This window comes from Elaeis guineensis, chromosome 6 (assembly GCF_000442705.2).
Source record: "Elaeis guineensis isolate ETL-2024a chromosome 6, EG11, whole genome shotgun sequence".
In the NCBI taxonomy this organism is placed as follows: Eukaryota; Viridiplantae; Streptophyta; class Magnoliopsida; order Arecales; family Arecaceae; genus Elaeis; species Elaeis guineensis.
In genome coordinates, this window is record NC_025998.2 from 49,605,789 (window position 1) to 49,630,889 (window position 25,101).

Genomic DNA, 25,101 nt, shown 5'->3' on the forward strand with positions numbered 1-25,101 from the left:
ATTGTAATGAAGTCTTTAGAACTATAATCAATCGACAAAGGAAGATTTATCGATTAGTCTTTAAAAGTGTTCGCAACCAAATAATATGCTATTAATAGGATGATAGCAATATCGAGTATAGGTCATTATGTGCCATATGAGTTGATTATCCTCCTAACCAAAGAGTGTGGAGATACTATTATAGCATGTAGATAGAATGTAGGAGTACATTTGCATCGAACGTGACTATTTATCAAGCACTCTACTGTTAAGAGAAGCTCGTGAAGAGTATAGATATAAGTATCCCTCAGACCTAAGACCATCACGGTGACTTATAAGCAACTCACTGTACTTTAATACTAAACTATCTGAGTTTCTAACTCAGTGACGGAAGGACACTAGGTGCAGTCAAGTACTTAATAAGTCAGTGTGTGAGTCAAAAAGAAATTGACCCCTCTGAATTAGTAGGAGATATGCATCAGTATATTTTAATTTAATAAAATTTTGGCTAGGATAATCCATGTGATGGATTTAAAAGGTTGAAATATAATGTGATCGACTAAATTAGGATTGACAGTCAAACTCTAAGTCACCTTGAGCATTAGGATCAAAGGGATAAATTATATGGTAACCATGCATCAGTAGGTTCTAGAATGTTGCTTTGCAATACTCCGACCTATCCAGATGTCAGTGAAGGAACCAGATCTAGGGTTTCAGGGTTAGATCTTGAAACTTTTTCAAGATCATACAGCGGAAGACTAAAATAAATCAAAATTTATTTTTTAAAATCAAAAAATCCCTAGATCTAAGATCCTATTACATGATTATTACATAGTATTAAATCAAAAATTAAAATATATATAAATATAGTATGAACTACATGTTGATCATATCAACATGTTTCTATACTAGCTACATCTAATGTATGTATTAAACAATAGATCAGATCTATTACCTTGCAAGTTAGATGTTCTAACCTTGTTGATCTGGGCTTGAGGATGATGTTGCAAGCCGCACATGCGTTCGACCTCTAGGAGTCGTCCACACGAGCCCACGAATCTCGATCAGAAGTCCTGCTTCAGGAAATCAGCACAGTATGCTAGTACTGCGCTGATCCTTCTTTGATGGTTGATCAGGTGCCTCCTTCTTCTTGATTTGGACTCTTCCAAAGATGGAAAGTAGAAGGAAGAGTTTTATATCTGAGACACTCTCAGGAAACTCAAGATGGAGGGAGGAAAGATATGAAAACAAAAACCCAAGAAGAAGACCCTCTTCTTCTTCACATTTTTCTCTCTAGACACCCAAACTTGCATCTTTTATATCTCCACGACCCAAAGGTATTTCTCTCTAATTTTTGGATGGCACAAAGGTTTCTCAAATCTCTAATTTTTCCTAAAATTTCATGAATAAAGCCATCTTATATAGAGAGATATGATAGGGTCCTTGTCTAGGTCAAACACCTAGTCAAGGCTTATCCAAACATGGCAAGTTAAGGGACGCCCAACTCTTGAGCACCTCCTTCATATTTTCATATATGGATCAACAAAAAAGGGTGCACAATGTATACCCTAAAAGCCATGAAAATTCTAAAAAAAATTTGGATAAATTCGGTGCAAAATTGAAAGAGTTTTGGATTTCTAAAACTCTATCTCATAGAATTCGAAATCCAAACTTATTCCTTTTAGATTTGATCCAAACCACCTTCCATATAAGAAAGAAGAGAGGAGACCCTTTGTGAACATGGGAGAGATCTGAGAGAGGGCTTTTGTTGCATAAAATAAGTGGAGATTGGCGTTGAATAAGAGAGAGGGCGTGGAGAAGGATTATGTGGCGCAAGGTGGAATCCTAGTCTTACTAGGATTCTGTCTTATGACTTGTTTTAATTTGGTTTCTCAAACCAAATCAAATTAAAATTAGATTAACCCAATTAAAATAGGTCTTAACCTAATTAAAAACTTAATTTAATCAGATTAAATTAGATTTAAATCTGATTTAATTTTCTAATCAAATTAGAAATTAGATTGACCCAAGTCCTAGTTGAACTAGGACTAGTTTTTCCTTGCACTTGGCTTATCCAATAAATCAATTGGACTTGATCCAATCAAGCCCAAAATAAATCTAATTAAATTATATTTAATTAGACTTAATCTCTGTCCATTGGCTTAATCAAATTAAGCCAATTAGCAATCGAATTGCTAATCGATCCTCCTACAACACTTGCACTGGGTTAAATGTCAATCGTATTGATCATTTAACCCTAGAATGATTCTTAATCGTTGATCAACCATCTGATCGGATCATGAACTCTAATGTGTGTGACCTCATAGGTCCGAACCTAAGCCGGTAGCATAGGAATAAATTTTTATACCAATCGAAGTGACCATCTAGCAATGGTACCCGACGACCGAATAGGTCGAATGTGTAGAACAACATCCTTAGAACCCATGCGGATATAGTTTTCATATAATTTATCTCCTTGACCAAAATGATCATAGGACACCCCAGAGTTTAACTGTCAACTCTGATCAGGTTGTCCACATTGTATTTCAAAATATCAAATCCATCTAATGGATTACCCTGGCCAAGATTTTGCTAAATTAAAATACAGCGACTCATTCTTCTCCAACTCTTGGAGTGGTCAATCCCATCTCGATCACACTCTGACTTTGCAAGTATTTGACTGTGCCCAGAAACCTTCCGTCCCTGAATTAAAAATTCAGTTAGTCCAGTATCAAAGCACAGTGAGTTGCTTGCAAGTCACTGAGGCGATCTCAGGTCTAAGGAACACTTATACCTATATCCCATCAGAGATATTCTCGACAGTAGAATACTATGGAGTTGGTCACGTTCAATGATGATGTACCCTTACATCTCACCTGTATGCCATACCAGTGTCTCCACACTCCTTGGTTAAGAGGACAACCAACCCATATGGCCTACAGCGACCTATGCTCGATAGATGCTGTCGTCCTTATTAACAGCCTATCATTTGGTCGTAAACAGTTTTAAGGACTAATCGATAAATCCTCTCTTTATCAAACCTAAATAGTCCTAAGGACTTCATCATAACAATGGAGTTCATTAGAAGATGAAAGCTTATGATGAAGATGCCAAATATATTTTATTTATTAACAAATCAATTACAATACTTAGTTGCTCAATCATCAACAGCTTGATGATTGGCTTTTTGGGACATATTTTCCAACAACTCCCACTTGTCCTAAAGCCACTCGACACAGTATCTAATACCCATCTTCGACTTGTGGTTGTCGAACTCCTTTATTGCCAGGGCTTTAGTGAAGGGGTCGGCTAGGTTCTCTTTTCCGTCGATCTTCTGAAGGTCGACGTCACCTCGATCCACGATCTCCCGGACCAGGTGGAAGCGGCGCAAGATGTGCTTTGTCCGCTGATGTGCTTTGGGTTCCTTCGCCTGAGCTATGGCACCAGTGCTGTCGTAATAGAGCAGGACCGGACCATCGAGGGAGGGTGCTACTCCGAGCTCGTTGATGAATTTCCTCAGCCACACAGCTTCCTTCGCGGCATCTGATGCTGCGATATACTCCGCTTCACAAACAGAGTCTGCCACAGTATGCTGCTTGGAACTCTTCCAGCAGAAGGCTCCACCATTCAGAGTAAAGATATAACCCGACATGCTCCTGCTGTCATCATGGTCAGATTGGAAGCTGGAGTCTGTGAACCCCACAAGTTTCAGATCTGACTCGCCATAAACCAACCATTGATCCTTAGTATTTCTCAAATACTTAAGGATGGCTTTAACCATTTTCCAGTGATCTTCTCCAGGATCAGATTGGTATCTACTCACTACTCCTAGTGAGTATGCCACATCTGGTCTTGTACATGTCATGGCGTACATGATAGATCCCACGGCTGAAGCATATGGGACTCTACTCATACGCTCTCTCTCTTCAGGAGTTGTCGGATAATCCTTCTTAGAGAGAGAAATTCCATGGCCTATCGGTAGATAGCCCTTCTTGGAATTCTCCATGCTGAACCTCTTCAGCACAGTATCTATGTACATGGACTGGGATAACCCAAGCATCCTTTTAGATCTATCCCTATAGATCTTCATCCCTAGGATGTAGGATGCTTCACCCAAGTCCTTCATGGAGAACTATGATGACAACCAAACTTTTATTCCCTGTAGTGCGGGGATGTCATTCCCGATTAAGAGAATGTCATCCACGTATAAGACAAGGAATACCATAACTGGACCATTTGCCCATTTATAAATGCAGGGCTCTTCTCCATTCTTAATGAAGCCATACGTTTTGATCACCTTATCAAAATGCATGTTCCAACTCCGAGAAGCTTGCTTCAGTCCATAAATGGATCTCTGAAGCTTGCACACCTTGGACTCATCTGTGGATGTAAACCCTTCAGGTTGTATCATATACACCTCTTCAGTCAGCTCTCCATTCAGGAAAGCTGCCTTTACATCCATCTGCCAGATCTCATAATCCAGATGGGCAGCTATTGCAAGCATTATCCGAATAGATTTGAGCATTGCCACAGGGGAAAACATCTCGTCATAGTCAATACCATAACGTTGACGATATCCCTTGGCAACCAGACGGGCTTTATAGGTCTCCACCTTTCCGTCTGCGCCCCTCTTCCTTTTGAAGACCCATTTACACCCAATGGATTTAACCCCTTCAGGTGGGTCAACCAATGTCCATACATCGTTGACCTTCATGGACTCCATTTCGGATTTCATGGCTTCAAGCCATTTCTCAGAATCAGGTCTCTGCATAGCATCCATATAGGTGATCGGATCCTCATTATTCTCATCAAGTTCGATGGGATCACCGTCCGGGATCAAGAAACTGTAGTATCTGTCCGGCTGACGCGGTACTCTACCGGATCGCCTTAATGGTGCAGGTATATTGGGCTCCGGATGTGATCTAATCATATCCGACTCAGGTTCAGCTATTGGTGTCGGTCCTTCTACCTGTTGAACTTCATCAAGTTCAACCTTAGAGGCAATGGTTCCTTCACCAAGGAACTCCTTTTCTAAAAAGATTGCCTTAAGGCTGACGAACACCTTTTGTTCATCAGCATGGTAGAAAAAATATCCTTTTGTCTCTTTGGGGTACCCTATGAATGAGCATTTATCAGACCTAAGTCCAAGTTTATCTGTGACTAATCGTTTGACATAGGCCAGGCACCCCCAGACCCTAAGGTGTGAAAGTACTGGCTTACGCCCTGTCCATATCTCATATGGAGTCTTAATTACAGACTTACTTGGAATCCTATTTAACAGATAACAGGCCGATTCGAGTGCATATCCCCAGAAGGATATCAGCAAGCTAGCAAAAACCCATTATGGATCGACCATGTCTAACAAAGTCTGATTCCTCCTTTCAAACACACCATTATGCTGTGGTGTTCCTGGAGGAGTCCATTGGGAGAGAATCCCATTCTCTCCTAGATATGTGAGAAACTCACTTGAAAGGTATTCTCCTCCTCAATCAGATCGAAGAGTTCTAATACTCTTTCCAGTTTATTTTTCTACTTCACTTTAGAATCATTTGAACATTTCAAATGAATCTGACTTATGTTTCATCAGATAGACATATCCATATCGGGATAGGTCATCCGTGAAAGTTATGAAGTAGAAATATCCACCTTTAGCACTGGTGCTCATGGGCCCACATATATCAGTATGTATTAGGCTCAAGAGCTCAGTAGCTCTCTCACCTTTTCCAGTAAAAGGTGACTTGGTCATTTTACCAAGAAGACAGGACTCACAGGTTGGAAGTGATTCACAATCACTAACTTTGAGGATTCCCTCTTGAGTCAACCTATTTATTCTGTTCTTGTTTATATGACCTAGCCTACAGTGCCATAAGTAGATATCTGACACACTATCTAATCTAGGGTGCTTGCCAGTAGAATAGACTCTTATCAGGCTTGACCTTTTTGGTCTGGCTCTGCACTGATGTCCTAGCCTGAACTTGCACCTTCTTTACTTTCTTCTTCTTGTTCTTCTTCCCTTTCTCAAAAGGTCGAGAACCAGAAGATGAACCTCCCATTGAGTTCACCGACTCCTTGAGGAGTTGGTGATCCTTCTCAAAGTTCTGAAGCAACCCCAGTAACCCGTGGTAGTTCTCTTCAGGCTTTGTCATTCTATAATGAGTGAGGAATGGGAGATAAGACTTGGGCAACGAGTTCAGTATTGCATCTTTTCCAAGCTGCTCATGCAAGGGAAAGCCGAGCTTGCTCAATCGTTCCATCAACTCGATCATGTACAATACATGATCAGTGACTGAGACACCATCCCGTATTTTGGCATTGAAGATGGCACAACTAGTCTTGTGCCTCTCTACGTCATCGGGTGTGCTAAAGGCATCCTCCAACACTTGAAGCATGTCCTTTGGCTGAGCCGTCTCGAATCTACGACTGAACTCATCGCTCATGACAGCTAGCATGATACAGCGCACCATGGTCCGGTCACTGAGCCACTTCTGATAAGTGTCTCTAACTGTTCGACATGCATTGGCAGCTGGCTCCTCAAGTGCAGGATCCATTATCACATATAGGATCTGTTCATGCTCCAGGACTATCTTCAACTTTCGGTATCAGCTACCGAAGTTGGGTCCCACCAACTTATCATTGTCCAACAATGATCGGAGCGATAGGAAAGTGGCCATATTTGCACAAAGGAGAACCATAACCTAATTAGTAATTGATTCATTAAACCTAAAGATTTGGACTTTAATCAAAAGGTTTCTCCCACTATTTTATTCGAGTTGGTAGCCTCTACCTTCAATTCGAGGAATTATCCTAATTCCTTAGCGGGTACTAGAATCCACTTAGACTGCACACAAGCCCAACTTTGGTTGGCCAACCCATGTACATCTAAGGGTAGGTTCATAACCAATTGTTTCTCTAAATAATTTCTAGTAATTTTAATTTTGCCCCAGAAACCTAATCAGTAGGCTTTGGCCTCCACTGTAAGGATCCGATTAGGTCCAACCATTAACATGATCATACTTGGTGTATCTAACCAACGAATGATTAAGCCCAACTTTGGTTGGCTCACCTAACCACCATTAGAGAGACACTTCCAAGTCATCATATGATGAGTGATAATTCCATTAGTCAACAAGCACCAGGCCTTTGGGTCTGCAATGATTATTGAGTTAATGGACTCATTATCAAACACCTTAATGGGAGGCTATGACTCAGTTATCTCCATAACTTTATCATTTTAAGGACCTAATAATTTTAGAGAATTTAAATAATATAGAGGATGAAGTCAGATGAACCAGCTTATCATGATCCTCCCACTAGCTTCACCAAGTCAGCTTAAGGGAGACCAGGGCTGGTCTAGAAGCACCTAAATCAGTCACACTGATTTACCTAGCTGACATGGGTCAGCTCGAATAGTCAAGTGATCCGATCAAAACATAATTTCACCAAGAGGCCAGGTAAGTTCGATCAGTGGGAGAGTCTGCTAAAGCTTGCCTTAGACACTATCAGAAATAGCCAGGTAAGCGGGCTCCCAATTAAAAACCACCGGTCTGGTTTACCTTAGACACCAACTGGTTTAATTAGTTTCGATTAGATCAACCTAACAGTTCGTGCTAGACCACTTAGCCAAGAATCAAGTCCATTTGGTTCTCGTTAAAGACATAGACTTGACCAACTACAACTATTGTAATTGATCTAGAAAATCCTTGACCTAATCTAAGACAACAATTGATTAGATTTAGTCAATTCTCTAATTAAGTCCATCTTTAATCTAACCATAGGTCTAACCCAATTAATGGACCTAATTCCCACTAACCCATTAACCCAATGTGTTATGATTTGTGTCTTAGGTTCTTCAATTCACAATCCTAGAACCTAATCAAACAACTTCTTAATTCTTAATTAAGTTTTGGGCTGAGGGTTGGGTTCGACTTTTCAAAAAATAATTTTCATATTTGTAAAACAATTTTATAATATGATTCAACCAACCATATTGCATGTTTGATTCATAATCAAGATGCAAGTGAAATAAACATGAAACTACTTTAGATCTAATCTAAACAGGTTCATGTAATTGAAACAATTTCAACTTTAAACAATTTCTTTGCACAAAAATTATTAACAAAGAGATTTTATTTCAGATTTAAACATCTTTTAAATCTAATAAATCATAAATTTAATCTAGATCATATCTAATAAATTTATGATTAAAGATAGATCTACACAAACTAGGACAACCTTTGCACTGTAAGGGGTAAACCTTACAGCAGGACAACCTTGCAGTTTGTGATTGATCTAAAATTTTAATTTTAGATTTAATAATCAGATTATAAATTAGATCTAATCTAAAAAATAATCTAAGCATATATAAATAATCATGTAATAAAGAACCTAGGCTCTGATACCAATTGAAGGAACCAGATCTAGGGTTTCAGGGTTAGATCTTGAAACTTTTTCAAGATCATACAGCGGAAGACTAAAATAAATCAAAATTTACTTTCTAAAATTAGAAAATCTCTAGATCTAAAATTTTATTACATGATTATTACATAGCATTAAATCAGAAATTAAAATATATATAAATATAGTATGAACTACATGTTGATCATATCAACATATTTCTATACTAGCTACATCTAATGTATGTATTAAACAATAGATCAGATCTATTACCTTACAAGTTAGATGTTTTAATCTTGTTGATCTGGGCTTGAGGATGATGTTGCAAGCCGCACACGCATCCGACCTCTAGGAGTCATCCACACGAGCCCACGAATCTCGATCAGAAGTCCTGCTTCAGGAAATCAGCACAGTATGCTAGTACTGGACTGATCCTTCTTTGATGGTTGATCAGGTGCCTCCTTCTTCTTGATTTGGACTCTTCTAAAGATGGAAAGTAGAAGGAGGAGTTTCAGATCTGAGACACTCTCAGGAAACTCAAGATGGAGGGAGGAAAGATATGAAAACAAAAACCCAAGAAGAAGACCCTCTTCTTCTTCACGTTTTTCTCTCTAGACACCCAAACTTGCATCTTTTATATCTCCACGACCCAAAGGTATTTCTCTCTGATTTTTGGATGGAACAAAGGTCTCTCAAATCTCTAATTTCTTCTAAAATTCATGAAGAAACTCATCTTATATAGAGAGATATGATAGAGTCCTTATCTAGGTCAAACACTTAGTCAAGGCTTATCCAAACATGGCAAGTTAAGGGACGCCCAACTCTTGAGCACCTCCTTCATATTTTTATGTATGGATCAACAGAAAAGGGTGCACAATGTATACCCTTAAAGCCACAAAAATTCCAAAAAAAAATTGGATAAATTCGGTGCAAAATTGAAAGAGTTTTGGATTTCTAAAACTCTATCTCATAGAATTCGAAATCCAAACTTATTCCTTTTAGATTTGATCCAAACCACCTTCCATGTAAGAAACAAGAGAGGAGACCTTTTATGAACGTGGGAGAGATTCGAGAGAGGGCTTTTGTCGCATAAAATAAGTGGAGATTGGCATTGAATAAGAGAGAGGGTGTGGAGAAGGATTATGTGGCGCAAGGTGGAATCCTAGTCTTACTAGGATTCTGTCTTATGACTTATTTTAATTTGGTTTTCCAAACCAAATCAAATCAAAATTAGATCAACCCAATTAAAATAGGTCTTAACCCAATTAAGAATCTAATTTAATCAGATTAAATTAAATTTAAATCTGATTTAATTTTCTAATCAAATTAGAAATTAGATTGACCCAAGTCCTAGTTGAACTAGGACTAGTTTTTTCTTGCACTTGGCTTATCCAATAAACCAATTGAACTTGATCCAATCAAGTCCAAAATAAATATAATTAAATCATATTTAATTAGACTTAATCTCAGCCCATTGGCTTAATCAAATTAAGCCAATTAGCAATTGAATTGCTAATCGATCCTCCTGCAACACTTGCACTGGGTTAAATGTCAATCGTATTGATCATTTAACCCTAGAACGATTCTTAATCGTTGATCAACCATCTGATCGGATCATGAACTCTAATGTGTGTGACCTCATAGATCCGAACCTAAGCCAGTAGTATAGGAACAAATTTCTATACCAATCGAAGTGACCATCTAGCAATGGTACCCGACGACCGGATAGGTCGAATGTGTAGAACAACATCCTTAGAACCCATGCGGATATAGTTTTCATATAATTCATCCCCTTGACCAAAATGATCATAAGACACCCCAGAGTTTAACTGTCAACTCTGATCAGGTTGTCCACATTGTATTTCAAAATATCAAATCCATCTAATGGATTACCCTGGCCAAGGTTTTGCTAAATTAAAATACAGCGACTCATTCTTCTCCAACTCTTGGAGTGGTCAATCCCATCTCGATCACACTCTGACTTTGTAAGTACTTGACTGTGCCCAGAAGCCTTCCGTCCCTGAATTAGAAATTCAGTTAGTCCAGTACCAAAGCACAGTGAGTTGCTTGCAAGTCACTGAGGCGATCTCAGGTCTAAGGGACACTTATACCTATATCCCATCAGAGATATTCTCGACAGTAGAATACTCTGAAGTTGGTCACGTTCAATGATGATGTACCCTTACATCTCACCTGTATGCCATACCAGTGTCTCCACACTCCTTGGTTAAGAGGACAACCAACCCATATGGCCTACAGCGACCTATGCTCGATAGAAGCTGTCGTCCTTATTAACAGCCTATCATTTGGTCGTGAACAGTTTTAAGGACTAATCGATAAATCCTCTCTTTATCAAACCTAAATAGTCCTAAGGACTTCATCATAACAACGGAGTTCATTAGAAGATGAAAGCTTATGATGAAGATGCCAAATATATTTTATTTATTAACAAATCAATTACAATACTTGGTTGCTCAACCGTCAACAACTTGACGATTGGCTTTTTGGGACACATTTCCCAACAGTCGGGTCACCATTGTTAGATGGTTACATTGATTGGTATAGAAAATTATTCCTATGCTACCAACTTAGGTTCGAACCTATGGGATCACACACATTAGATGATTCAAACAGATCTGATGGCTGAAGAGTCCAAGTGGATTATGACTCTGGTGAGGAGTCTCACTAGGACTGAGACTCTGGAGGAGAGTCCCACTGGACTGGAATTCTACTATTAATAGAGAATTAATTAGTAATTAGATTACTAATTTACTTAATTTAATTGAGAGAAAAGCTTTGGATCAAATCTAATTGAATTAAATTCAGTTCGACTTAGATTGGGTTTGATATGATCAAGTCTGATTACAAGAAAAATTTGATCTTGATTCGATCAGGACATAGACTCAGATAATTTTTAATTGGGTTAGAAATTTATTAAAATGATTGAGCTCCTAATTAGATTATATTCATTTCTATCATTGGGTTCAAATCAAATTTGATTTGGTTCATAATCGAATTAGAAATGAAGAATCCTAGTCGGTGGGGACTCTATCCTTATCTCTTGCACCACACCTGGACCCATGCCCATATCTCAATGCCAAATTGGATTTGGCTTGAGCCTTTGGCATCAAGAGAGTAGGCCCAGTAAGGGTGGGCAGTAAAGGATGGTGAGTCATAATCTTATCTCCTGCCTAATTCGAATGCGATTTGAATTAGAAATAAGGTGATAAGATGGAAAGAAAATTTTCAAACAAGAAAAGTTGTTGGCACCTAATTGAATTTTTTCTAAATTTTCTTGAAGTGTTTTTAGGCATGTGAAATACCAGATCTCCTCCTCATGCCAACCAACAATTTGTGGAAATTTTAGGATGCCCAAAATTTGGTTTTGGCATGGACTTTGTGGCGCCCTCTCCTTGGATGAAAATCCTAGCCCTATTCTATAAAAGGGTGGCTCCTTTCTTTGGCATCATATCATTGTTCCCTTTGTTGATTTTTGTTTTCTAGAGCTTCTCCTCCTCTCCCTCTCTTCCTCCTTTAGATCTCTTCATCCTTTTGAGTGTCCAAAGCCCTTGAAGAAGAAGGAAGAAATCAATCTTGAAGTCCCTTGCAAGCTAGCACTTCCAAGGATCCTGATCTGCATCGGTCTTCGTGTGGACATGCTGTTGGAAAATATATCCCAAAGTCAATCGTCAGCCTGTTGACGGTTGTGCTATTTGTTGTAATTATATATAAATTAATAAAATATTTATTTGATAATTTTCATCATAAGCTTGTACATCTTCTATATCGAACTTTTGTGCTCTGATGAAAGTCCTTAGGACTATTTTAAATCGATAAAGGAGGATTTATCATTTAATCCTTAAATGAGTTCGTAACCAAATGATATACTATTACTAGGATGATAGACATATCAAGTATAGGTCGTTGTGTGCCATATAGGTTGGTTGTCCTCTTAACCAAGGAGCATGGAGATGCTAGTATGACATACAGACAAAATATAGGAGTACATTTCACTGAACGTGACCAACTCTAGAGCACTTTGCTGTCAAGAGTCACTCCGAAGGGATATAGGTATAAGTGTCCTTCTGATCTGAGATCACCATGGTGACTTGCAAGCAACTCACTGTACTTTGGTGTTGGACTACCTGAATTTTTAATTCAAGATCGAAAGATTTCTGAGCATAGTCAAGTACTTGTGAAGTCTGTGCATGAGTCAAAATAGAATTAACCACTCCAATAGATTGGAGAGAATATTTTGTGTTTTAATTTAGTAAGACCTTGGCCAGGGCAATCCTTGTGAGGAGTCACAGGATTTATCAGGTTGAGATACATAATGGATGTACCATTAAGAGTTGACAGTTTAAACTCTAAGTTATCTTAGCATTAAAGGTCAAAGAGATGAATTATACAGTAACTATATTCAAATAAGTTCTTGAGTGTTGCTTTGCATATATTCGGCCAATCCGGACATCGGGTACTATTGCTAGATGGTTACTCCGATTGGTACATTAATCAGTTTCTGTGCTACCGACTTAGGTTCGAACTTATGGGATCACACATATTAGAAGTTTCTTTCTGATTACATAGCTAATCTAAAGAGTCTCAATCAACAGAGACTCTGGTGAAGAGTCCCACTGGACAGGGACTCTGCTGAAGAGTCCCACTGGATGGAGACTCTAGAAAAGAGTCCCACTAGACTTGAATTCTATCATTAATGAAGGATTAATTAGTGATTAGATCACTAATTAGCTTAATTTGATTGAGCATTAAAGTCTGGAAGAAGTCTGATTGAATTTGATTCAATCAAGTCAAGTCTGATTAGGTTATGAGATGACCTAATCGGTAAGGGAGAAATGATCCTGATTTGATCGGATCTATGGCTCAATTAATTTATTGATTTGATCAAATTTAATTGAGATTATAGGATCTTAATTAGATTAAATTTATCATATTTTATTTGGGTCTAATTAGATTGAGTTTGAAAGAAATCCAATTGGTTAAATCCTAGAGTCCCAAATGAATAGGACTCTATCCCTTGCGCCACCTAAATTGTATCACACCTTTTCTCACCGTATAAAATTAGTTGATATGTAAAAAAATCAAAAAATAATCTTTCTTTTGTCACCCATTAAGGATAGGGATTGGTTGATTTTGATTTGAATTCAAATTAGTTTGAATTTCAACTTAAAACCTTATCCATATCCTTCCACATGTTGGCTGCTTTTGAAGGGGTCTATTATGATAAAAAGAGGTCTTATTAATTGATTTTTATATCTAATTTTTTTTAGTAAGTCTCTCATTATGTTAGATAAGGATAAGAAAAAGTTAGAGTCAAATTAAAATTTAAAAGAATTTGAATTGCAACAAACTCCAGCCCTTATCCTGTTTTATCAGGTTTGTGTGACACCATAATGAGGCCATAATTTTGTGCACCAAATGATTGAAACTTTTCACCGTGAGAAACCAGAGAGAAAGAGGGTTGAAAATACTATTTTGGGATGTGAGGATTTGATGATTTTTCTTCTTTTTTGGCATGAACAAAAGAGGAGACTGTTCTACTCTTGGGTTAGAGATCTAGAACTGTTCTAGTGTTTGTGGATGAGAGAAAAACCAAAGAGAAGAGAGTCTTCATCTAATTTTTCTCCACCATCCAGCATCCTCCTCTAATCTATCTTTGATATCAAAAAGGTTTAAGATGATCAAAGAAGAAGATCAGTCCGATCTGCCATCAGAAGCCGATTGTTCAAGTTAGCACTCCCGTAGAGGACTGATCGGTCTGAGGGGCTTCGTGTGGACCATTCGTAGAGGTCGGATGCTTGTGCGGCTATGAGCAATCAGAGAAGACTTTTAGATCTACATTTTCAATCATAGAGTTCGACTACCCATGCTCAGATATGGGGTCGGATCTTAGAAGTGGTAGATTAGATCTATTACCAAATGCTGTCTTTTGAGTTCACATGCTTGTCATTTTAGATTCAAATTTTTATGCATATAAATTCATGTCATAGATCTATTTATAGAAATTTTAAGATAAGATCTTATGCATATATTTATAGATTAAATAATTTAATCTAATATTTTTTTTATTAAAAATTTTTGAAATACGTGAATGAAATCCCTACACATCCCAACAGTGGTATCAGAACCACGGTTCGATATGACATGATATTATATACATGTAGATCTATATTTTAATTTGGATTAGATCTGATATATGATATTTAGATCTAAAATTAGTTATAGATCTGATCGCATAAACTGATATAAGGTTATCCTGTTGTAAGGTTTGCCCCTTACAGTGCAAAGATTGTCCTAGTTTGTGCTGATCTTTGTAAAATCTGATTTTAATTTAAAGTATATAATTTTTATTTATGATAACTATTATCTAATTTTGATTTGATTTAAATATAATAATTAGATCTAAAATAATTTAGATTATATTTGAATTATTTATATTAGATGATCTGAGTAGTGAAGTAATCGGATTGGGTTTGTCACCAGGCCATCCGATCATAGGAGGTAATAGAGATTAGATCTTTCTTTATTCTATTCAATTGGATCCTCTTATGATATGTAGGGGTGCTATTGTGACTATATCCCATGAAGATTAATGCAAAAAGAAAACTTTACTTCTTAAAACATCCTAAGATTGTGTATATGATACATTATATGAAAAGTAGTAGCATCTAATCTTTACAAATAAAATCTAGAATCATGAACATGTTTAGAATAATTTTAAAATAATTTATGATTAATTTTATTACTATTTATGTAGAATTATTTTAATCTAAAATTAATACAATTATTGTAGTTCACTTATTGAGTCGACTTAGTATTATTTGGGTCGACTCAGGACCCTGGTTAGTTAGCTCAATTTCTATTGAGCTGACTTAATGTAACAGGCTAAAAATTATGATTAATAGTTCATCATCAATAAGTCAACTAAGCCTTAAAACTTAGTCGATCCATTGTGATGAGAAGGCACAATCTAAGGGTGAGCCGATTCAAATTTTGGCTCTAAATAATTATGCATAAAATTAATTGTAAAAATATTTTACAAAATTTGAAATTATTTTCAAATATCGAACCCCTACCCATAGCCTCAAACTTAATTAAGAATTAAGTTAAATAAATTAGATGTCATTCGCATAATACATGGGTGATGGGTTTTTGGGTTAGCTTGATCAGGTCCTCCTAAATGGGTTAGATCTTGGGTTAGAATCAAAGATTAAATAGATTAAAAAAAAATAGATTTAATTAGAATTTTTTTAGAGCCAATACAATAATTGTAGTTGGTCAAGTTCATATCTTTGATTAGACCCAAATGGACTTTGATCTTGAGCTCAGCAGTCGAACCCAAATTCACAAGTAGATCTGATTGAAACTGATTAATCAGTTGGTGTCTAAGGTAAGTTTGACAGTCTTGACCGATGGTTTTTAATTGGGAGCTACTCATATAGATTGAGTCTATGATGAGTTACTAATATATCCCTACCACTGATCTTACTTACCTAGCCAATATGGTGAATCAAGTTTTGATCAGATCACTTGATGATTAGGGTTGACCCATGCTTACTAAAAAGTTAGTTCAACTGATTTAGGTGCCCCAAATTCAACTTGTATTTATCCTCGACATGACTTGGTGAAGTTAGTGGGAGGATTGATGATTTGTCAGTAGGATCGGCCTATTTTTTAGTCCATCCTACTCTGACTTGGTGAAGTCAGTGGGAGGATTAAGATTAGCTGGTCTGTATATTTAATTCTATTAAATTATATTAACCAAATCTTCTAAATTATTAGGTCAATAAAATGAGCTAGTTATGATGATAACTAGATCATAGCCTCCCATTAAGGTGAATGATAATGGGTCTATTATTTCAGATTGACATTGCAGGCACCATCCGTCTGATGTTTCTCTGAATGATGGAATTATTATTCATCATATGATGACTCTGTTATACTATCTGATAAATGATTAGGTTGACTGAGTCATACTCGGACCTGATTATTCATTAGCTAGAATGACTGAGTAGGTTCATGTTAATAGTTGATCCTAACCAGGACTTTCAGTAGAGGCCCATCGCCTACTAAAATGAAACCTGAGGCAAAATTAATTACTAAAAATTATTTAAAAAAATAATTGATTATGAACCTACTCGTAGATGCATATGGGTTGGTCGAGCCATACTCAGGCCTATATCTAGTCTGCATGGATTCTAGTACCCGCTAAAGAATTAAGATAATTCTTCGAGTTGGAGATAGAGGCTATCAATTCATATAGAATAGTGGGAGAACTTTTAGACTAAAATCCATATCTTTAAGCTTGATTAATTCATATACTAATTATATCTTGTTTTCTTTTCTTTTTAGAAATGGCTAGTAATTTGTCACTCCACTTACTATTTGACAGTGATGAGCTTATTGGATCCAGCTTCGATAGCCAGTATCAAAAATTGAATATTGGTCTTGAGCTCAAACTAGCTAAAATGTCTAGGACTGAATTGAGTCAAGTTGATAATGACCCAAATAAGCTAAAGAGAAATGAGTAATTAGTTGCTGATCAAGGTGCTTATATGATAATACTTTGTAATTTTTCTATATGTGATACTACTATCTGGGTATTGGATACTAGAAGTCCAGTTTACATATGCAATTCATTGCAAAGACTTCAAGTTAGTAGAGAATTTGAGAACGATGAGAGTTCCTAAATGTAGGAGATGGAAGTCAAGTTTCAATCTGAGTTTTAGAAATTATCGAGCTTATTTTCAAATCTAATATTATCATTTTAAGTGATTGTCACTATTGTCCATCTTTCTTGATGAATATAATCTCTATTGGTATTTTGACCAAAGATGGTTATAGTTTGTCAATAAAGAATAATTATTGTGATATCATTATGAATGATGTTACAATAATACGAGCATAATTAAGAAATAGCATCTATGTATTATCACAGTCTATGAGCGTAATGTATACTCCAAATAAATGTCTAAAGTTAGATAATGTCATAGATGTCTACTTTTGGCATTGCAGCCTTGATCATATTAACAAAAATAGGATAAACAAGTTAGCACAAGAGGGTATCCTCAATATCAATGATTGTGAATCATTGCTGACCTGTGAGTCTTGTCTTCTTAAAAAGATGATTAAGTCATCTTTTACTGAAAAAGGTGAACGAGCTAGTAAAGTTCTCGATCTAATACATAGTGATGTTTGTGGACCTATGAACATTAGTGCCAGAGGAGGGCATAGCTATTTCATTACATTTATAGACAACCTATCTAGGTAAGGGTATGTCTACTTGATAAAATATAAGTCTGAATTATTTGAAATATTTCAAACGATTTCGTAATGAAGTAGAGAAACAAATTGAAAAAAAAGATTAAGATCGATCGATCTGATCGAGGGGGTGAATACCTTTTCAGTCAATTTCTGACATATCTTGGAGAGAATGGGATTCTCTCATAATGAACTCCTCCAAGGACACCACAGCATAATGGTGTCTCAGAAAGAAAGAATCAAACCTTGTTGGACATGGTTCGGTCCATGATGGGGTTTGCAAGTCTATTGATCTCCTTTTAGGGATACGTACTTGAGACAGCCTATTTTATGCTCAATAATGTTCTGAGCAAGTCAGTTAGTAAAATACCATATGAGATATAGTCAGGACATAGGCCAAACCTCACTTACCTTAAGGTCTGGAGATGTCCAGCTTATATCAAACGATTACAAACTGACAAACTCGGACCTAGGTCCGATAAGTATAATTTTGTAGGGTACCCCAAGGAAATGAAGGGATATTACTTTTACCTTCCTGCTAAACAAAATATATTTGTCAGTAGTAAGGCACACTTTTTGGAAAAGGAGTTCATTAGTGAAGATATAAATGCCTCTAAAGTCGAGCTTAATGAAGTTCGATGGGTAGAAGAACCGGCACCAGTAATTGAATCTGAACCGGATTTGATAAGATCAAATATGAAGCCCAATATACAAACATCTTTAAAGCAATCTGGTAAAGTACCACATCAGTCGGACAGATACCTAGGTTTCTTAGTCCAGGATGGAGATCCTGTTGAGCTCGATGAGAATAATGAGGATCCAATCACCTATATGATGCAATGCAGAGGTCTGACTCTAAAAAATGGCTTGAAGCCATAAAATCTGAAATGGAATCTATAAAGATCAACAATGTGTTGACATTGGTTGATTCATTTGAAAGGATAAAACCCATAGAGTGTAAGTGGATCTTCAAAAGGAAAAGAGGCACAGATAGGAAGGTTAAGACCTATAAAGCCCGTATGATTGTCAAGGGATATCGTCAATGTTATGGTATTGACTATGACGAGATGTTCTCTCCTGTGGCAATGCTCAAGTGCATTCGGATCATGCTTGCAATAGCAGTATACCTGGACTATGAAGTTTGGTAAATGGATGTGAAAATAATTTTTCTAAATGGAGAGCTGAATGAAGAGGTGTATATAATGCAGCTTGAAGGATTCACATCTACAGACGAGTCTAAGGTATGCAAGCTTCAACGATCCATTTATGGATTGAAGCAAGCATCTCAAAGTTGGAACATACGTTTTGATAAGGTGATCAGAACGTATGGCTTCGTTAAGAATGGAGAAGAACCTTGTATATATAAGTGCGCTAATAGTTCAGTAATTATATTTTTTGTTTTATATATGGATGATATTTTCTTAATCGAGAATGATGTTCCTACATTACAGAGAATAAAAGTGTGGCTCTCATCACAATTCTTCATGAAAGATCTAGGAGAAGCAGCCTATATTTTAGGAATGAAGATCTATAGGGATAGATCAAAGAGGCTGATCGGACTCTCTCAATCCATGTACATAGATACCATGCTAAAATGGTTCAGCATGAAGAACTTTAAGAAAGGCTATCTTCCGATAGGCCATGAAATTTTTCTCTCGAAGAAGGATTGTCCGATAACCTCTCAAGAGAGAGAGCGTATGAGTAGAATTCTATATGCCTCAGCAGTGGGTTTTATAATGTATGTCATGATATGTACAAAATCAGATGTGGCATACTCATTAGGAGTAGTGAGCAGATACCAATCAGATCCGGGTGAGAACCATTGGAAGGTTGCAAAAATTGTCCTTAAGTATTTGAGAAATACTAAGGACTAATGGCTCGTTTATGGAGAATCTGACTTGAAACTCGTGAGATACACTGATTTTAGTTTTCAGTTAGATCGTGATGATAGTAGAAATGTGTCAAGATATATCTTTATGCTAAATGATGAAGCGGTCTGCTAGAAAAGTTCTAAGCAATACGCCGTAGCTGATTCTGTTTGCGAGGCAGAGTACATCGCAGCATCCGATGCTGCAAAAGAAGCTGTGTGGCTGAAGAAGTTTATCTCTAAGCTTGGAGTGGCACCCTCTATCGATGGTCTAGTTCTGCTTCATTGCGACAGTACTGGAGCCACAGCTCTGGCAAAAGAGCCGAAGACACATCAGCGGACAAAGCATATTCTGCATTGCTATCACCTTGTCCGAGAGATCGTGGATCGTGGTGATGTCAATCTTCAAAAGATCGATGGAAAAGATAATCTGGCTGACCCATTAACTAAAGCCCTTGCAATAAAGAAGTTCAATGATCACAAAATGAAGATGGGTATACGATACTATATCGATTGACTTTAGTACAAGTGCGAGTTGTTGAAAAATATGTCTCAAAGTCAATCGTTAGTCTGTTGATGGTTGTGCTATTTGATGTAATTATATATGAATTAATAAAATATTTATTTGATAATTTTCATCATAAGCTTGTACATCTTCTATATCGAACTTCTGTGTTATGATGAAAGTCTTTAGGACTATTTTAAATCAATAGAGGATTTATCATTTAGTCCTTAAATGAGTTCGCGATCAAATGATATGCCATTACTAGGATGATAGATATATCAAGTATAGGTCATTGTGTGCCATATAGGTTGGTTGTCCTCTTAACCAAGGAGCATGGAGACACTAATATGACATGTAAGAGAAATGTAGGAGTACATTTCATTGAACATGACCAACTCCAAAGTACTCTGCTATCAAGAGTCACTCCGAAGGAATATAGGTATAAGTATCCCTCCGACCTGAGATCACCACGGTGACTTACAAGCAACTCACTGTGCTTTGGTGTCAGACTACCTAAATTTCTAATTCAAGATTGAAAGATTTCTGAGTACAGTCAAGTACTTGTAAAGTCGGTATGTGAGTCAAAATGAAATTGACCACTCCAAGAGATTAGAGAGAATGCTTTGTGTTTCAATTTAGTAAGACCTTGGCCAGGGCAATCCTTATGAGGAGTCACAGGATTTATCAGGTTGAGATACATAATGGATGTACCATTAAAAGTTGACAGTTTAAACTCTAAGTCATCCTAGCATCAAAGGTTAAAGGGATAAATTATACGGTAACTATATTCAAATAGGTTCTTGAGTGTTACTTTGCATATATTTGGCCTATCTGGACATCGGGTACCATTGCTAGATGGTTACTCCGATTGGTACAGAAATTAGTTTCTGTACTACCGGCTTAGATTTAAACCTATGGAGTTACACACATTACAAGTTTCTCTCCGATCACATGGCTAATCTGAAGAGTCTCAGTTAACGGAGACTCTGGTGAAGAGTTTCACTGTACGGGAACTCTGCTGAAGAGTTCCACTGGATAGGGACTCTAGAAAAGACTTGGACTCTATCATTAATGGAAGATTAGTTAGTGATTAGTTTACTAATTAGCTCAATTTGATTGATCATTAAAGTCTAGAGAAGTCTGATTGAATTTGATTCAATCAAGTCAAGTCTGATTAGGTTATGAGATGACCTAATCGGTAAGGAAGAAATGATCCTGATTTGATCGGATCTATGGCTCAATTAATTTATTGATTTAATCAAATTTAATTGAGATTATAGGAGTCTAATTAAATTAGATTCATCATATTTTATTTGGATCTAATTGGATTGGGTTAGAAAGAAATCCATTGGTTAAACCTTAGAGTCCCAAATGAATAGGACTCTATCACTTATGCCACCTAAATTGTATCATGCCTTTTCTTACCATACAAAATTAGTTTGTTCATGAGAAAATCAAAAAATAATTCTTCTTTTGTCACCCATTAAAGATAGAAATTGGTTGGTTTTGATTTGAATTCAATTAGTTTGAATTTCAACTTAAAATCTTATCCATATCCTTTCACACATTGGCTACTTTTGAAGGGGTCTATTGTGTATGATAAAAGGAGATCTTCCCAATTGATTTTCATGCTTAATTTTTTCTGGTAAGTCTCTCTTTAAGTTAGATAAGGGTGAGAAAAGGTTGGAGTTGAATTGAAATTCAAAAGAGTTTGAATTATAATAAAATCCAGCCCTTATCTTGTTTTATCAGGTTTGTGCGACAACCATAATAAGGCCATAATTTTGTGTGCCAAATGATGGAAACTTTTCACTGTGAGAAACCAAAGAGAAAGAGGGTCGAAAAAACTATTTTGGGACATGAGGATTTGGTGATTTTTCTTCTTTTTTGGTGTGAACAAAAGAGGAGACCATTTTTCTCTTGGGTTAGAGACCTAGAATTGTTCTAGTTTTTTTGGGTGAGGAAAAAACCAAAGAGAAGAGAGCCTTCATCTGATTTTTCTCTACCATCCAGCATCCTCCTCTGATCCATCTTTGATATCAAAAAAATATTTGACATGATCGAAGAAGAAGAAAATTAGATCTACCATCAGAAGCCGACTACGCGAGCTAGCACTCCCGCAGAGGGCTGATCGATTTGAGGAGCTTCGTGTGGACCATCCATAGAGATCTGATATTTGTGCAGCTGCGAGCGATCAGAGAGGACTTCTAGATCTACATTTTCAATTGTGGAGTTTGACTACCCATGCTCAGGTATTGGGTTTGGACCCTAGAAGTGGTAGATTAGATCTATTACCAAATACTATCTTTTGAGTTCACATGCTTGTCATTTTAGATTCAGATTTTTGTGCATATAAATTCATATCATAGATCCATTTGTAAGAGTTTTAAGATCAAATTTTATACATGTATTTATAGATTAAATAGTTTAATCTAATATTTTTTCACTGAAAAATTTTTGAAATGCATGCATGAAACCCCTACGCATCCCAATACATACTGTAAAGGTCAGATGACTTCATGTGGCTACGAGCAACCTAAAGGAGAGCCTTTCCAAGTGTTGGACCAGCAAAGATCAAGATTCTTTCAGTTTGCTAATGGTTTCTAACTTCTCTTGATCATTTTATTAGATCTAATAGTTAGATCTAGGATTGCAGCATCGATGAGATCGATGCAAGTATTTATTTTCAGATCTAAAGTATATTTTAGTTCATATTATTTGCCTTAGCATGGTAGTCTAGATCAAATCTTATGTATGTAATGTAGATTAAATTGTTTAGTCTTATTGTTCCACTGTATAAAATTTTGAAATTGCATGCATAGTACTACCACATATTTCCTTCATAAAGATCTAAGACAAACGAGGTAAGTGGATCTTATGCTCCTGATTTATTTTTAAAATTATCATATTTTCTATGCAAATAATCTATTATTGATGAAATCATATTTTTCATAAAATAAGTGTTGGTGCAAAAATCCGCTTGCGCCAGAGAAGCTGGAGTCGAGGGAGTCGCGGTCACCGTCGGAACCTGCCAAGGAAGTCTAAATCGGAGGTGGGGTTGCTCCGGCAAGACCCTCAGACGCTCAAGTCAGTTCTCTGCCTCAACAAGAATGGAGTGCTCGAACAGAGAATTTAGCAAAGTTTTGAGATAAAAAAAAAATGAGAGCTTATGGAATAACGTATCTGGGGTTCCCCTTTTATAGACGGAGAGGGCAATAAATTGATAGCGATGCCTGTAACCTCCTGGTAGTGGGCTGCCCAGAGCCTGGAGGAATTTATTACGGAGGGCAGTGGAGTGAGATCATGGCTATCGCCGTGGCTCGCCACATGGAATCAGTTACGGGGAGTGGAGCGGCGTCCGCTGTCGTGACTCGTCAGGGAGTGGTGGAATCGCACAGGATCCGCCGCAGGGAGTGGAGCAGAATCGTGGCCGTTAATACGACCTACCAGGGAGTAATGGAGCTGCGTAGGGTCCGCCGCAGGGAGTGGAGTAGTGTTGTCCGTTACTGTGGCCTACCAAGGGGTCCAGACTTGTCGGCCAAAGTTCGGTTGGTGTTGGTAGCGAGGTCCGATATCCGTAGGAGATTGGGCGAAGTCTACTTGCAGTTGGGGTCGTGGGCGGAGTCCGGCTCCCGCAGGAGTCCGGACGAAGTCTGTCTGTAGCCGTTGGAGTCGAGGACGGAGCCCGGCTCCCGTAGGAATCTGGGCGAAGTCTTCCTGCAATTAAAATCAACGACGAAGTCCGACCCCCGTAGGAGTCCGGACAAGGCTTACCAGTAGATGAAGTTGAGGATGGAGCCCGGCTCCCGTAGGAGTCTGGGCAGAGTCTACTTGTGGCAGAAATTGCGGACGGAGCCCGGCTCCCGTAGGAGTCCGGGCGAAGTCTTCCTTGCTGTCGAAATCGCGGACGGAGCCTGGCTCCCGTAGGAGTCCGGGTGAAATCTTCCTTGCTGCAGAAATCGCGGATGGAGCCTGGCTCCCGTAGGAGTCCGAGCGAAGTCTTCCTTGTTGTAGAACTCGCGGATGGAGCCCGGCTCCCGTAGGAGTCCGGGCAAAGTCTTCCTTGCTGTAGAACTCGTGGACGGAGTCCGGCTCCCGTAGGAGTCCGGACGAGGTCTTCCTTGCTGCCGAAATCGCGGACGGAGCCCGGCTCCCGTAGGAGTCCGGGCGAAGTCTTCCATGCTGTACAACTCGCGGACGGAGCCCGACTCCCGTAGGAGTCCACGCGAAGTCCTCCTTGCTGTCGAAATCACAGACGGAGCCCGGCTCCCGTAGGAGTCCGGGAGAAGTCTTCCTTGCTGTAGAACTCACGGACGGAGCCCGGCTCCCGTAGGAGTCCGGGCGAGGTCCTCCTTGCTGTCGAAATTGCGGACGGAGCCCGGCTCCCGTAGGAGTCCGGGCGATGTCTTCCTTGCTGTAGAACTCACGGACGGAGCCCGGCTCCCATAGGATTCTGGGCGAAGTTTTCCTTGCTGTAGAACTCGCGGACGGAGCTCGGCTCCCGTAGGAGTCCGGGTGAAGTCTTCCTTGCTGCCGAAATTGAGGATGGAGCCCAGCTCCCGTAGGAGTCCGGGCGAAGTCTTCCTTACTGTAGACCTCACGGACAGAGCCAGGCTCCCGTAGGAGTTCGGGCGAAGTCTTCCTTGCTGCCGAAATCGCGGACGGAGCCCGGCTCCCGTAGGAGTCCGGGCGAAGTCTTCCTTGCTGTAGAACTCGCAGACGGAGCCCGGCTCCTGTAGGAGTCCGGGCGAAGTCTTCCTTGCTGTCGAAATCGCGGACGGAGCCCGGCTCCCGTAGGAGTCTGGGCAAAGTCTTCCTTACTGTAGAACTCGCGGACAGAGCCCGGCTCCTGTAGGAGTCCGCGTGAAGTCCTCCTTGCTGCCGAAATCGCAGACGGAGCCCGGCTCCCGTAGGAGTCCGGGCGAAGTCTTCCTTGCTGTAGAACTCGCGGACGGAGCCCGGCTCCCGTAGGAGTCTGGGCGAAGTCCTCCTTGCTGCCAAAATCGCGGACGGAGCCCGGCTCTCATAGGAGTCCGGGCGAAGTCTTCCTTGCTGTAGAACTCGCGGACGGAGCCCG